Source organism: Dendronephthya gigantea, unplaced genomic scaffold, assembly GCF_004324835.1.
Source record: "Dendronephthya gigantea isolate DGI-Jeju-01 unplaced genomic scaffold, DenGig_1.0 000277F, whole genome shotgun sequence".
NCBI lineage: Eukaryota > Metazoa > Cnidaria > Anthozoa > Malacalcyonacea > Nephtheidae > Dendronephthya > Dendronephthya gigantea.
In genome coordinates this window covers 134,693-147,960 of record NW_021163287.1, presented here as the reverse complement: position 1 = coordinate 147,960, position 13,268 = coordinate 134,693, and the positions used below count along the sequence as shown (strand labels likewise).

The 13,268-nt window shown below is 33.7% G+C and overlaps 1 pseudogene; it reads right to left on the bottom strand.

The window, feature by feature from the left end:
- Window positions 1-42: 42 nt before the first annotated feature.
- Window positions 43-12,910, bottom strand: LOC114541232 (annotated as a pseudogene).
- Window positions 12,911-13,268: the final 358 nt, after the last annotated feature.

Below are 13,268 nucleotides of genomic sequence, written 5' to 3'. Positions count from 1 at the left end.
GAAAATGCAAGCTATTGAATCAACCTGTTTGAACGAAAGTATTTAAATGAATCGGTCAAAGTTACGAACAAGGTTTAGAGTAATAATATGACATAATATGATCAATTATTACTACACAGTTTTTCATTCTAAATTGTATGCTTTTTCAGTCACGAGAGTTAAAGTGACAACACAAGTTTCGAACTCGCAAATCCAGGATAATCCACCTGACGCCATATTCTCAACCCCCCGGGAATTATCATTAGTTTGATATTGTTGTAAGCAGGCATCATTAGGCATCACCATATCCGGGTTCCGTTAAAGGAAACAACAAAACCGGAAAACCCGGAAAATTAGAACGGTACCATCCTTCAAACGAAAGAGCATTTCATAGAAAGACTATAAATCAACAAAAAGGCTCTCGCAAATATTTGTCATTCAAAACAACGCCGCATCGTTTTTAATTATACAAATAATTGAAAGCAAAAAATTACGATATTATTGCTATCAGTATTTCCCCATTTGTGTTTTTCAAGCAAAATTTATACAACACGTGGTCAATTTCAAGTCCAATTTTCGCGTGATTTTTAGATTTTCCAGACAGTGAATAATTATTATAGTGTTATTATAGTGACGTCATCAATAGTATTCAAAACTGCAGTATTCAAAATGTGACGCCCCAACCGTTCAACGGCAGAAGCCGACATTTTCTTGATGTTGCATGTCAGGAAACAACATAGCCTATTGTGTATACCGGACTTTGCAGCATGGAATAGGTCGATTTAGTCTACCGATGCTTAGTATTATATAAAAATATGTAGGTAGAAATACTTCGCTTCATAACTGTACAATACTGCGTATATTACTATGTTTTTATACTGAGAATATACTAAGAACACTATAGTTAACTTAGAGGAAATGTTGAATTACCGTTCGTCTCTAAATTGGAAACGACTTCATTCATTCCATTGTCGTTTGACGATCGTGTTTCCGCCGGTATTGAATGCACAGGGTATTGAACAGTTTCCGGTTGTTCTTGGAATTTTTTAGAAAGCGGGATAACAAATACTGAAATATCATCATATGAAGCAGGATCGGTAGCCTTCAATTCTACATTGTCATTAAAATTGATTTCATCTCTGGATATTCTCCACCCACGTTGCGTATTGCGACCTCGAGCAGCCATCACAAGATTTTGTGCAGCTACACTATATCTATAGAGATCAGAGTAAACAAGTTAGGCGCAGTAAACTCTAAAATGACTCAGTTTGTTTTATTACAGTTCACTAGTTAGGTTAGAAAGACAATAACTTATTTCTACTGTAGGTGTGGGAATGTTTAAAGACCATAATAAAAAGATTACTTTCTATAAGACAGTCCCTGTATGTTTATTCAGGATCGATAAAAATGCACTCGAATCACACGTAATAAAACAATTACCTTCTTTTCTCGTGCACGTCGCAATGTGTGAAGGTGCTTTGGACAATTTTACATGCCTGCAGAAAGAAATATATCGCGTAGTGACATCACGGAATGCCATGCTAATTGATACACTGTCGACAATTGGACCAATTCCTTACTAAACTAAATTAAAAATTAGCTTCGTCACAGTACAAAATTAGTAAAATTGGAAAGTTTCGTGGCGAAATATTGTAAACTAAAGTGTTAAAAATATCAGTGCGCGAAGTTGACATATTTTGTCAAAATTAGTATTACGCTCAAAAAATCCCCACCGCTTTTTGAAAAGTGCTGTGCACCTCAGAACTGACTTTTCCTGATTCATGATTCAGTTTAATAGTAGAATGGTCTATTTTGAGACTTTTGCTTACAAAGACAAGCAAGCAAGCAAGCAAGCATGTACAAACCTTCTCATTAGATACTCTTTCCCATAATCCATCAGTCGCCATGATGAGAACATCATTCTCATTTATTGTTTCTTTCGATAAATCGTATATTGTCACCTGAAAATGACATTTTTAATCATGGTTAAAACTAATAGTATTCACTACACGGCCTGTGAACACGCTTGCAATAATTTTAAAATTTAGGTTAATTAATTTACCTCTGGTTCAGGAGTTAAAAAGGGTTTGACTGGAATGCCCGTGTACGAAGCTTTTAAATCAAAATCTCCAAATCCTCTTGTCGTTCCAATTGTTTCGAGAAGGCGAGCCTGAATATAAGTAAAAAACTATATCAGTAATCGTACATTTCTGGTTATATAGCTATAAATTTGGATGAGAAAACACTAAAATACACTGAAATTATAATTGCTGGGCTGCCTGGGCAGTTGTTGCTTGCCAGGCGCATGCTCATTCATACCACATGCCCATCGGATGATTTCATTACCGATTTTCCACTGCCAGATATCATTTGTGTTTTAAAGACATCCTCCTCCGTTATTTGTTTTAATGCCCTAGTAGTAAATATCAAAAACAGATTTTTATTACACACATCCAGATCTTTTTTGACTTGAATTGAGGTAAATTTTTAAAATTGAAATTTTAAAATCTTTTTGAATTGAATTGAGCTAGGACTAGGAGTCAAACGAATTGTCATACCATCCGGTCATATTTCGGTCTCTACAGAAAAGTTTCTTTCCAATGTGTTTTCGACGAGGTTTTTGCTGAAATTCTAAACGAGTGAACTCATTTCCCAACAAATGTGGTTTCATTCCAGCCTAAAATATTTTTAAATATCACAATAAAATTTTATACCAGGAAATTAGTAAGTTCTGTAAGGGAGAGCGCGCGATATTTAGTAAATTCTATTTAGTAAAGTTTGGTTGCAAACTACTGTAAAATGCGTGAAAATATAGACAATATTTACTAGTAATAGCATGCAATCAAACTTCGTAAAAGTACTAAATTTGATATGCTCTATCAACCAGTGCTGGTAACGTTTGTTCATTGGCATTTTCATTAGGTGTATTGATTGTAAATACCTCTGGGCATTATTTGTGGTGAATCTCCGGGGAATGAGCAGAGGGGAGTATTAGGTCTAACATTTTTTTATCCGCTCACATTAAGTAATATTGAATTAAGCCTTACCAGGACTTGAAGTCGACAGCGATCAGTCTCAGGAGTATGATCTTTTGTCACCGGGATTGGTTTTCCATCTTTGCATATAATTGCTCTGCATTTTGATAATTATAGTGGGATATTAATAAAGTAGCTATGAATTTTACTGTTCTTGATTGTTCTTGTGACAATAAACAGTTATAAAGATTTTACTATGTATGTAAAAACATAAAGTTCAACCTGGAATCACCAGCATTGGCAAGAAATAATTTTTCTTCATAAACAATGAAACAACTGCAGTACATCCACCAGTAATTTTATGAAGACTTCTATCCTTATTTATGCGATTATCCTAAAATATAGCAGGTAAAAAATGACAAGATGATAAAGTTAATATATATATATATATATATATATATATATATATATATATATATATATATATATATATATTCAGTAGCCAAGGCAATCCAATTTTCAGTCATGCATGTACAATGCAAGTTTTAGTTATAATTTTTCATAACTTTAGAAATTCATTGTTTCACAGACTATGAACCCTGAAACATTTGCACTAGCATGGCCTGCAAAAGTCAGGCTGACCCAGCCTCCGGCTGTATATAATTAATAATGTAATTTAACAAAATTACCATATCTAAAAATGATTGTTCCAATGCTCCAATGATAACAGCTTCAAAGTCTATTGTAGGAGCAACAACTCCTTGTAATACTGGCAGTTTTCCATAATTTTTCTCCTCACAAACAATCACATCTTGAATTTCATGTAGTTTCTCATGAATTATATCTTGAAGTTGATTGACAGCTGCCAAGGCGGCACCTGCTCCTGCGTGGCCGTCAAATATACCAAAACACCAGTATGGAAGTTTTGTCTGCAAATATATAAGTAAAATAAATTAATACCTCTACCGGTAGTTTAGTCTCAGTTAATCATATATTTTTTTCAAAGTTGTCAAAAAAGTTTAGTCTCAAAAATTTTATCATAGCCATCAAAATATATTTTAGAAAATCAGATAAACATCTGGTATGCTGTATTAACATTGTTGCTCAACATGGCCTTGGAATCGATGCAGTCAAGGGAAGCAACTTAATTGGGCTAGCTTACAATTTGCATGGCAACTTGGGCTAGCTTTCAGGACAGTACTGTATTTATAAAAATTCTGTATTTTATTTATCACATGCTTGCAGTAGTGTTTATATCCATCATAATTAATACATACAATTGTATCTTCTTTTGGTTCCTCATCAATACTTATTACATGTAAGCAAAATAATTCTGCAAATGCTTGATCTTCGTTGACTAAATAGGTCTTCCCTGCATTGATTGTTCTATAATGGACAATTATGTTTTATTTATCTATACATTGATCACTATGCGAAAACTTTGCACACAATATTGGTAAAAACATATTTAGTACAAGATAAAAAAATCTATATATATCACCAATTGTTTATTTTTCTTTGATGCTAATTTCTCCTAAGAATGACTACATGTATCGAACCAAATATTTAAGGGATGTGCTCCTTAAGGCTAGTTTCCACTCGAGAAAATTCTCCTTTGGATCGGACAGGACAGGTTAAGTTTCCTTTTGTATAAACGCCGCCTGAGAACTCACCGACAAAGGAAATTTTCCTGTCCTGTCTGATCCAAAGGAGAATTTTCCTGAGTGGAAACTAGCCTTAAGTCACATAAATTATGGTGCAATAGCGTCTTGGCATAAATTTCTTGTTCAGTACCTATGCATATATCTATTTTAACAAATTGGAATTCTGCATTGCTCAAAGAGCAAAATAGCAAGTCAGGATGCAAAATTTAACACTGATTGGTAAAACAAAGTTGCTGGTCATTCAATAAACAAAGTTGACCAACACAGAAAATTGTGAATAGTTGGCAGGAAATGCAGTTTGTAAGAGGCATACACTATATAAAAGTTTCTGGACCTATTTAAGGCAACTACCCAGCCAAAAAGGCTGAAATAAATATTTAAATTTTAATATTATCCTCCTTCAATAAAAACTCATGTTGTTTTACGTAATTCGCAAAATCCATCAATCACCGATTGTCTATTGATGACTTGATGCAGTAGTATTTATACAATCCATTGTGAATTTTACTACAGCATGGGATTTATATACATTATAGTACTCGAGCTGGTGTACAAACTTACTCGGAATAACCTGCATTCAATGGTAATTCTCTTTGAGCGACAAGTATTGGTCTTATTTCATGATCTGCTGATGCTTTGGCAGCTTCTTTTAATACTCAAACCAAGGAATGAGGGTCGAGTGTAGGGAAAAAGCTCAGTTGAATTAACCTTCTGATGGGCTTTCAGTCCATCTGATTTCTGGCCACTGGGAAAAACTAGATTGCCTGCCCATTTCCTAACTCCGTTCAACGCAGCAGCCATTTTTCTTCATTATTTATATAAAAAAGACATTTTCAAGTATTTATTAATTGCTCTTTCACTGTCATCGCAAACACGGAAGTAATGGATAATTATGGAAATTTGGTGACCCAAATTTGGGTACCTGAACAACCCACCGAATTCATCCGCAACGTTCCACCACTGAGTGCGTTCCAGCAGTGCGGGGAACAGAAGAACCGGGCTCAGGGGAACTGGAGAACCGGGGAAAAAGGGGACCGGGGAAGCAGCGGAATGGGGAAACTAGAGAACGGGAGAACTGGGGAACGGGGAAACAGGATATTTTAGCAAACTGAGCCGTTCAGTAATTTATACCGAGTTTCCCCTTTCGAGAATCATGACTATTTTGACGTTAAAATCCAACAAGGATTGTTTCAAAACACCGAAAGAATATCAGAACACTAAAATTATCGCAATGGACATTTTATTTTCTCGCTAAAAACATTTAAAAAACGTTTAGGCGTTTAAATCTTGTAATTTCCAAGCGTGTGCATTTTTAGGCATTTTCTATGCATGTTACTGTATTTTTCTATGCCGCTCGCTGACAGCAATGCCACACAGGGGCATGCGATGACTGGCGAACCAGTTGCGATATACATAGATTACAAGATAACCCAGCACTTGGCAAAAGGACAATTGCTATAGGAAGAAGTCCTCCCATTGCTCACAACTTAACGGTTGTCTAAGGCGGAGATGCACTTCGGCTGCCAAGATGATGTACGTGCACCTAACCGTTACGGCTCAGTGAGCAACAGAGTAGGCTTATTCATGCAGTTCCAAAAGCACCGAAGTCTACCGTTAGCGCAGGGGGGGATTTTTTTTATATACAACTTTTAGATGTTTGCCGTTAGCGGCATTGGTTGAAGCCAATAAAGGTCTCTAATGACTTGAATATTACGGTAGACCCATTATGTTTAGTAAACAATCCAGTTTATTATTCAACCAATCTTTGTGCTTTTGAGACATTCCATCAATCCATTTCTTCGGTAGCATCTTGTATCCAGTGTGGCACCCTAATATTGCTCCCACAACCGAAGCGTTACAGCTGGCCATTCCTCCTTCAAAAATCAAGTCGGTAATGCACGACCTGTGGAATATCATTCAGCCTATTATTAGACACTTGTCTTCACGTTTAAGGCATGGAGCAAAAAAAACGGGATAAAACTTAAGATTTACAATCTCTAGCTGCGTCATGATTTAAAAATTCCCAGTGCATTTTACAATGCATTATTGGAATAGTACCAATAAAGTTACAAACCAGGAAACCTGCATTGATATTTATTATTCCCTCACTATAGGCTTATCGTCCTGTACAAGTAATTTATGAGTAATAATCAACTTACTGAAAAGTTTCGTTGAGTTTTCTAAGACCAACAGCAGCTGACCCCAGTGGTTTCAACGTGTACACAATGTTTCTTGTCTCATTACATTGTACACTGTCGAAAGAAACACTCTATTTATAGTTGCATAAATCTAGCAGGCAATATACTTAAATAAACTATAAAAACGCAGAAGCTGCATGGTTGAAACAGTAACTATAAAATATTGTTTTCCCTGATTTATACATTTTCAATGCCCTCAAAACGTTTCGTGCAATAAGTTATCGCATTGGTGTCAATACCAGATTACAGAATACAGTAATTTTGAAATTGGTATTTCATCTGCCATACTGGTGTGCATTAAACAAATCTAAAAATGTTATGGTCTGATAAACAGCGAATTAAGCTTTGAAATGGCACACATCTATATAACCTATCTATATATATGCTCTACAGTTTAGAGAATTTAGTCTTGACTTCCAGTATATACACTGATATAGACAACAAGCCATCGGTGTATTGGGTCAGTAGAAAATATAGCAAAAACCAACTTAAGTTATTTTAAACCTGTAAAGTCGTATCAAAAATAATAATAAAAGTCGTTTAGTGAATATATTTCCGCTGTTTTGGTCTCTAAATGTTTTAGAATAGGATGGGTATAAAATCGCATAAATTTACACCTACCTTTCGAACGTCTTGCATTCCACGTATTTATTTATTTCACTCACTTGAAAGCCATCATCCAGATATCTTTTAGATCTTTCTGCAGCTTCAAATAAGATTGCTTCCACAGAATCTTTGTCATTCAAGTCATGTTTACCCTAAACGTTTAAATAAAATGCATGGTAAAATAAATGTTAAACGATCGGTGTATAAGAGATTTTATAAATTGTGCTCATGTATATATTCATTTTAAATCGTCACCATGCGTTATCTTTCAACGAAAGATTTGTTCAGTATTTTAATAATTGGTTGTGTATAATACTTCAAGTCACTTTGTAAAAGATCTAAAGTTGAGTTGCTATGTTAGTCTGTCTTTCTTAAAATGAAACGAGCCTCAAAATTCATCACATCATTGTACAAAAGGTCGCGATACGTTTTTCCATTTTCCAACGAAACTTGTTAAAACATTTAAAATAAAATATACCTGAAGAAGAAGAGCAATGATGGTATTTACCGCGACACAACTTGCGATACACCTAAGAAGAATAGTTTTAAAATAAATCCTGATAAGAATGATATCTTTAAACATGAAATTATAGTTAGTTGGACGAGGGGAGATGCATAGACCATGGCTGCAACTACACTGCATCTTGATTTTGAAACTGTCAAGAACGTCAATTAAGTTGCTTATAACAAGTTTAAAAAGTTTACTTCTGAAAAAATGATACCATTCGCAAAGTCTTCTGATATGTTTAAAACAGGCCTATAAATGTAAGTCCCTTGTCGTCGCTCGTAAAGAATGCAATTCTACTTAGTTTTGAGGCATTTCGATGTATTTTGAACCGACTTTTGAATATTCAAAAAATTGACGAAAATTAGGATTTTTCCTTTGGTCCCCATAGCTAATTTTCCTAAAATTGGAAATTTATCAAAGTAGGCTTTTATCTGTTCAAATGCATTGTTTTCATGAAAGAATGAAATTCTACTTAGTTTTAAAGCATTTCGAGGTATTTTGAACCGACTTTTGAATATTCAAAAATTGACGAAAATTAGGATTTTTCCTTTGGTCCCCCATACCCGATTTTCCTAAAATTGGAAATTTATCAAAGTAGGCTTTTATGTGTTCAAATGCATCGTTTTCATAAAAGAATGCAATTCTACTTAATTTTGAAAGAATGCAATTCTACTTAGTTTTGAGGCATTTCGATGTATTTTGAACCGACTTTTGAATATTCAAAAAATTGACGAAAATTAGGATTTTTCCTTTGGTCCCCATAGCTAATTTTCCTAAAATTGGAAATTTATCAAAGTAGGCTTTTATCTGTTCAAATGCATTGTTTTCATGAAAGAATGCAATTCTACTTAGTTTTGAAGCATTTCGATGTATTTTGAACCGACTTTTGAATATTCCAAAAATTGACGAAAATTAGGATTTTTCCTTTGGTCCCCCATAGCCGATTTTCCTAAAATTGGAAATTTATCAAAGCAGGCTTTTATGTGTTTCAAATGCATCGTTTTCATGAAAGAATGCAATTCTACTTAATTTGAAGCATTTCGATGTATTTTGAACGACTTTTGAATATTCAAAAATTGACGAAAATTAGGATTTTTCCTTTGGTCCCCCATAGCCGATTTTCCTAAAATTGGAAATTTATCAAAGTAGGCTTTTATGTGTTCAAATGCATCGTTTTCATGAAAGAATGCAATTCTACTTAGTTTTGAAGCATTTCGATGTATTTTGAACCGACTTTTGAATATTCAAAAAATTGACGAAAATTAGGATTTTTCCTTTGGTCCCCCATAGCCAATTTTCCTAAAATTGGAAATTTATCAAAGCAGGCTTTTATGTGTTCAAATGCATCGTTTTCATGAAAGAATGCAATTCTACTTAATTTTGAAGCATTTCGATGTATTTTCAACCGACTTTTGAATATTCAAAAAATTGACGAAAATTAGGATTTTCCTTTGGTCCCCATAGCCGATTTTTCCAAAATTGAAATTTATCAAGTAGGCTTTTATGTGTTTAAATGCTAGTTTTCATGAAATAATGCAATTCTACTTACTTCGAGCATTTCGAGGTATTTTGAACCTAATTTTGAATATTCAAAAAATTGACGAAAATTAGGTTTTTCCTTTGGTCCCCATAGCCATTTTTCCTAAAATTGGAAATTTATCAAAGTAGGCTTTTATGTGTTCAAATGCATCGTTTTCATGAAAGAATGCAATTCTACTTAATTTTGAAGCATTTCGATGTATTTTCAACCGACTTTTGAATATTCAAAAAATTGACGAAAATTAGGATTTTTCCTTTGGTCCCCCATAGCCGATTTTCCTAAAATTGGAAATTTATCAAAGTAGGCTTTTATCTGTTCAAATGCATTGTTTTCATGAAAGAATGCAATTCTACTTAGTTTTGAAGAATTTCGATGTATTTTGAACCGACTTTTGAATATTCAAAAAATTGACGGAAATTAGGATTTTTCCTTTGGTCCCCCATAGCCATTTTTCCTAAAATTGGAAATTTATAAAAGTAGGCTTTTATGTGTTCAAATGCATCGTTTTCATGAAAGAATGCAATTCTACTTAGTTTTGAGGCATTTCGATTTATTTTGAACCAACTTTTGAATATTCAAAAAATTGACGAAAATTAGGATTTTTCCTTTGGTCCCCCATAGCCGATTTTCCTAAAATTGGAAATTTATCAAAGTAGCCTTTTATGTGTTCAAATGCATCGTTTTCATGAAAGAATGCAATTCTACTTAGTTTTAAAGCATTTCGAGGTATTTTGAACCGACTTTTGAATATTCAAAAAATTGACGAAAATTAGGATTTTTCCTTTGGTCCCCCATACCCGATTTTCTTAAAATTGGAAATTTATCAAAGTAGGCTTTTATGTGTTCAAATGCATCGTTTCCATGAAATAATGCAATTCTACTTAATTTTGAAGCATTGCGAGGTATTTTCAACCGACTTTTGAATATTCAAAAAATTGACGAAAATTAGGATTTTTCCTTTGGTCCCCCATAGCCATTTTTCCTAAAATTGGAAATTTATCAAGTAGGCTTTTCTGTGTTCAAATGCATCGTTTTCATGAAAGAATGCAATTCTACTTAGGTTTTGAGGCATTTCGATTATTTTGAACCGACTTTTGAATATTCAAAAATTGACGAAAATTAGGATTTTTCCTTTGGTCCCCATAGCTAATTTTCCTAAAATTGGAAATTATCAAAGTAGCTTTTATCTGTTCAAATGCATGTTTTCATGAAGAATGAAATTCTACTTAGTTTTAAAGCATTTCGGGTATTTTGAACCGACTTTTGAATATTCAAAAATTGACGAAATTAGGATTTTTCCTTTGTCCCCCATACCCGATTTTCCTAAAATTGGAATTTATCAAAGTAGGCTTTTATGTGTTCAAATGCATCGTTTTCATAAAGAATGCATTCTCTTAATTTTGAAAGAATGCAATTCTACTTAGTTTTGAGGCATTTCGATGTATTTTGAACCGACTTTTGAATATTCAAAAAATTGACGAAAATTAGGATTTTTCCTTTGGTCCCCATAGCTAATTTTCCTAAAATTGGAAATTTATCAAAGTAGGCTTTTATCTGTTCAAATGCATTTTTTCATGAAAGACTGAAATTCTACTTAGTTTTGAAGCATTTCGATGTATTTTGAACCGACTTTTGAATATTCCAAAAATTGACGAAATTAGGATTTTTCCTTTGTCCCCCATAGCCATTTTCCTAAAATTGGAAATTTATCAAGCAGGCTTTATGTGTTCAAATGCATCGTTTTCATGAAAGAATGCAATTCTACTTAATTTTGAAGCATTTCGATGTATTTTCAACCGACTTTTGAATATTCAAAAAATTGACGAAAATTAGGATTTTTCCTTTGGTCCCCCATAGCCGATTTTCCTAAAATTGGAAATTTATCAAAGTAGGCTTTTATGTGTTCAAATTTCTACTTTTCATGAAAGAATGCAATTCTACTTAGTTTTGAGGCATTTTGAGGTATTTTGAACCGACTTTTAAATATTCAAAAAATTGACGACAATTAGGATTTTTCCCTTGGTCCCCCATAGCCGATTTTCCTAAAATTGGAAATTTATCAGAGTAGGCTTTTATGTGTTCAAATGCATCGTTTTCATGAAAGAATGCCAATTCTACTTAATTTTTGAAGCATTTCGAGGTATTTTCAACCGACTTTTGAATATTCAAAAATTGACGAAATTAGGATTTTTCCTTTGGTCCCCCATAGCCGATTTTCCTAAAATTGAAAATTTATCAAAGTTGGCTTTTATGTGTTTAAATGCCTAGTTTTCATGAAATAATGCAATTCTACTTAATTTCGAAGCATTTCGAGGTATTTTGAACCTAATTTTGAATATTCAAAAAATTGACGAAAATTAGGTTTTTCCTTTGTTCCCCATAGCCATTTTTCCTAAAATTGGAAATTTATCAAAGTAGGCTTTTATGTGTTCAAATGCATCGTTTTCATGAAAGAATGCAATTCTACTTAGTTTTGAGGCATTTCGATGTATTTTGAACCGACTTTTGAATATTCAAAAAATTGACGAAAATTAGGATTTTTCCTTTGGTCCCCATAGCTAATTTTCTTAAAATTGGAAATTTATCAAAGTAGGCTTTTATCTGTTCAAATGCATTGTTTTCATGAAAGAATGAAATTCTACTTAATTTTAAAGCATTTCGATGTATTTTGAACCGACTTTTGAATATTCAAAAAATTGACGGAAATTAGGATTTTTCCTTTGGTCCCCATAGCCAATTTTCCTAAAATTGGAAATTTATCAAAGCAGGCTTTTATGTGTTCAAATGCTTCAGGAATGCTTGAGCATGTACAATACTCAAATTCTACTTCATGATGAGAACCTGTTACAAAAGATTGTATAGTTGACAGTATTTGATAAAGATAACTATTAGATAAAATGCATAATTGAGGATAAAAAAGGATTAATAAATATGGTATACAATAAATGTAAATATGGTATACATATAAATGTGGGTAGATATAGAGGTATGCATCCAGTAAAATATAAATATGTAGAATGATAAACTACACACACATACAGAAATGTGTCACTGTGCCATACCATTTATATCAATTACAGTAATTGATCTTCTATATGTTCCACTACAAGCATGAAATGGATTGGACAGTATTCGTCCAGGCACTTCATATTTGATCCAACAACCATCCTAGCGAATGTAAATCCATACAGTAAATATGTACACATGAACATATATCTAAATGTCATAAGCCAGAACTAAATATATCAGAACGATATGGCACTCATAAGATATTATCTGTCCACTTGTTGGTAGTTTTCTGGTGTTTCAAGTTAAGTGTGATGTAACCTACAACTCGCCATACATACCTGGAAAACTTCCGGAAGATGGAACTGGTTTTTATTCCTATGCACACTGTTGCAACATTCCAAGCAGTAATATGCTCCAAATTCACAGTCGCGACAACGAGCTTCAACCATTACTGCAGTTGGAACATTGTGGCGAATAAAACCTCTAGGAGAAGAGATGTCTGTGTCAGCTTGGCACGTATCTTTTCCCAGTTTGCAGATAATCGCGTTTTTCGAACTGATGGGGCTTCGACATGCAATTGCGGAAGTTCACAATCATGTTCAGCAGAATCATCGTTCGCACACTCAAACTTGCAGTTGGGGCTACTCGAAATGGATTCATCTATCGATGCGCAATCGCCAATCTCATCGTTTATAGTCGTAGGTAACCGAACTACGGCTGACGTTTTCTTTGCCACATCAAAGACTCTTATACCATGATTACCTTTCCTTTTTCCGGGCTGAAAATACA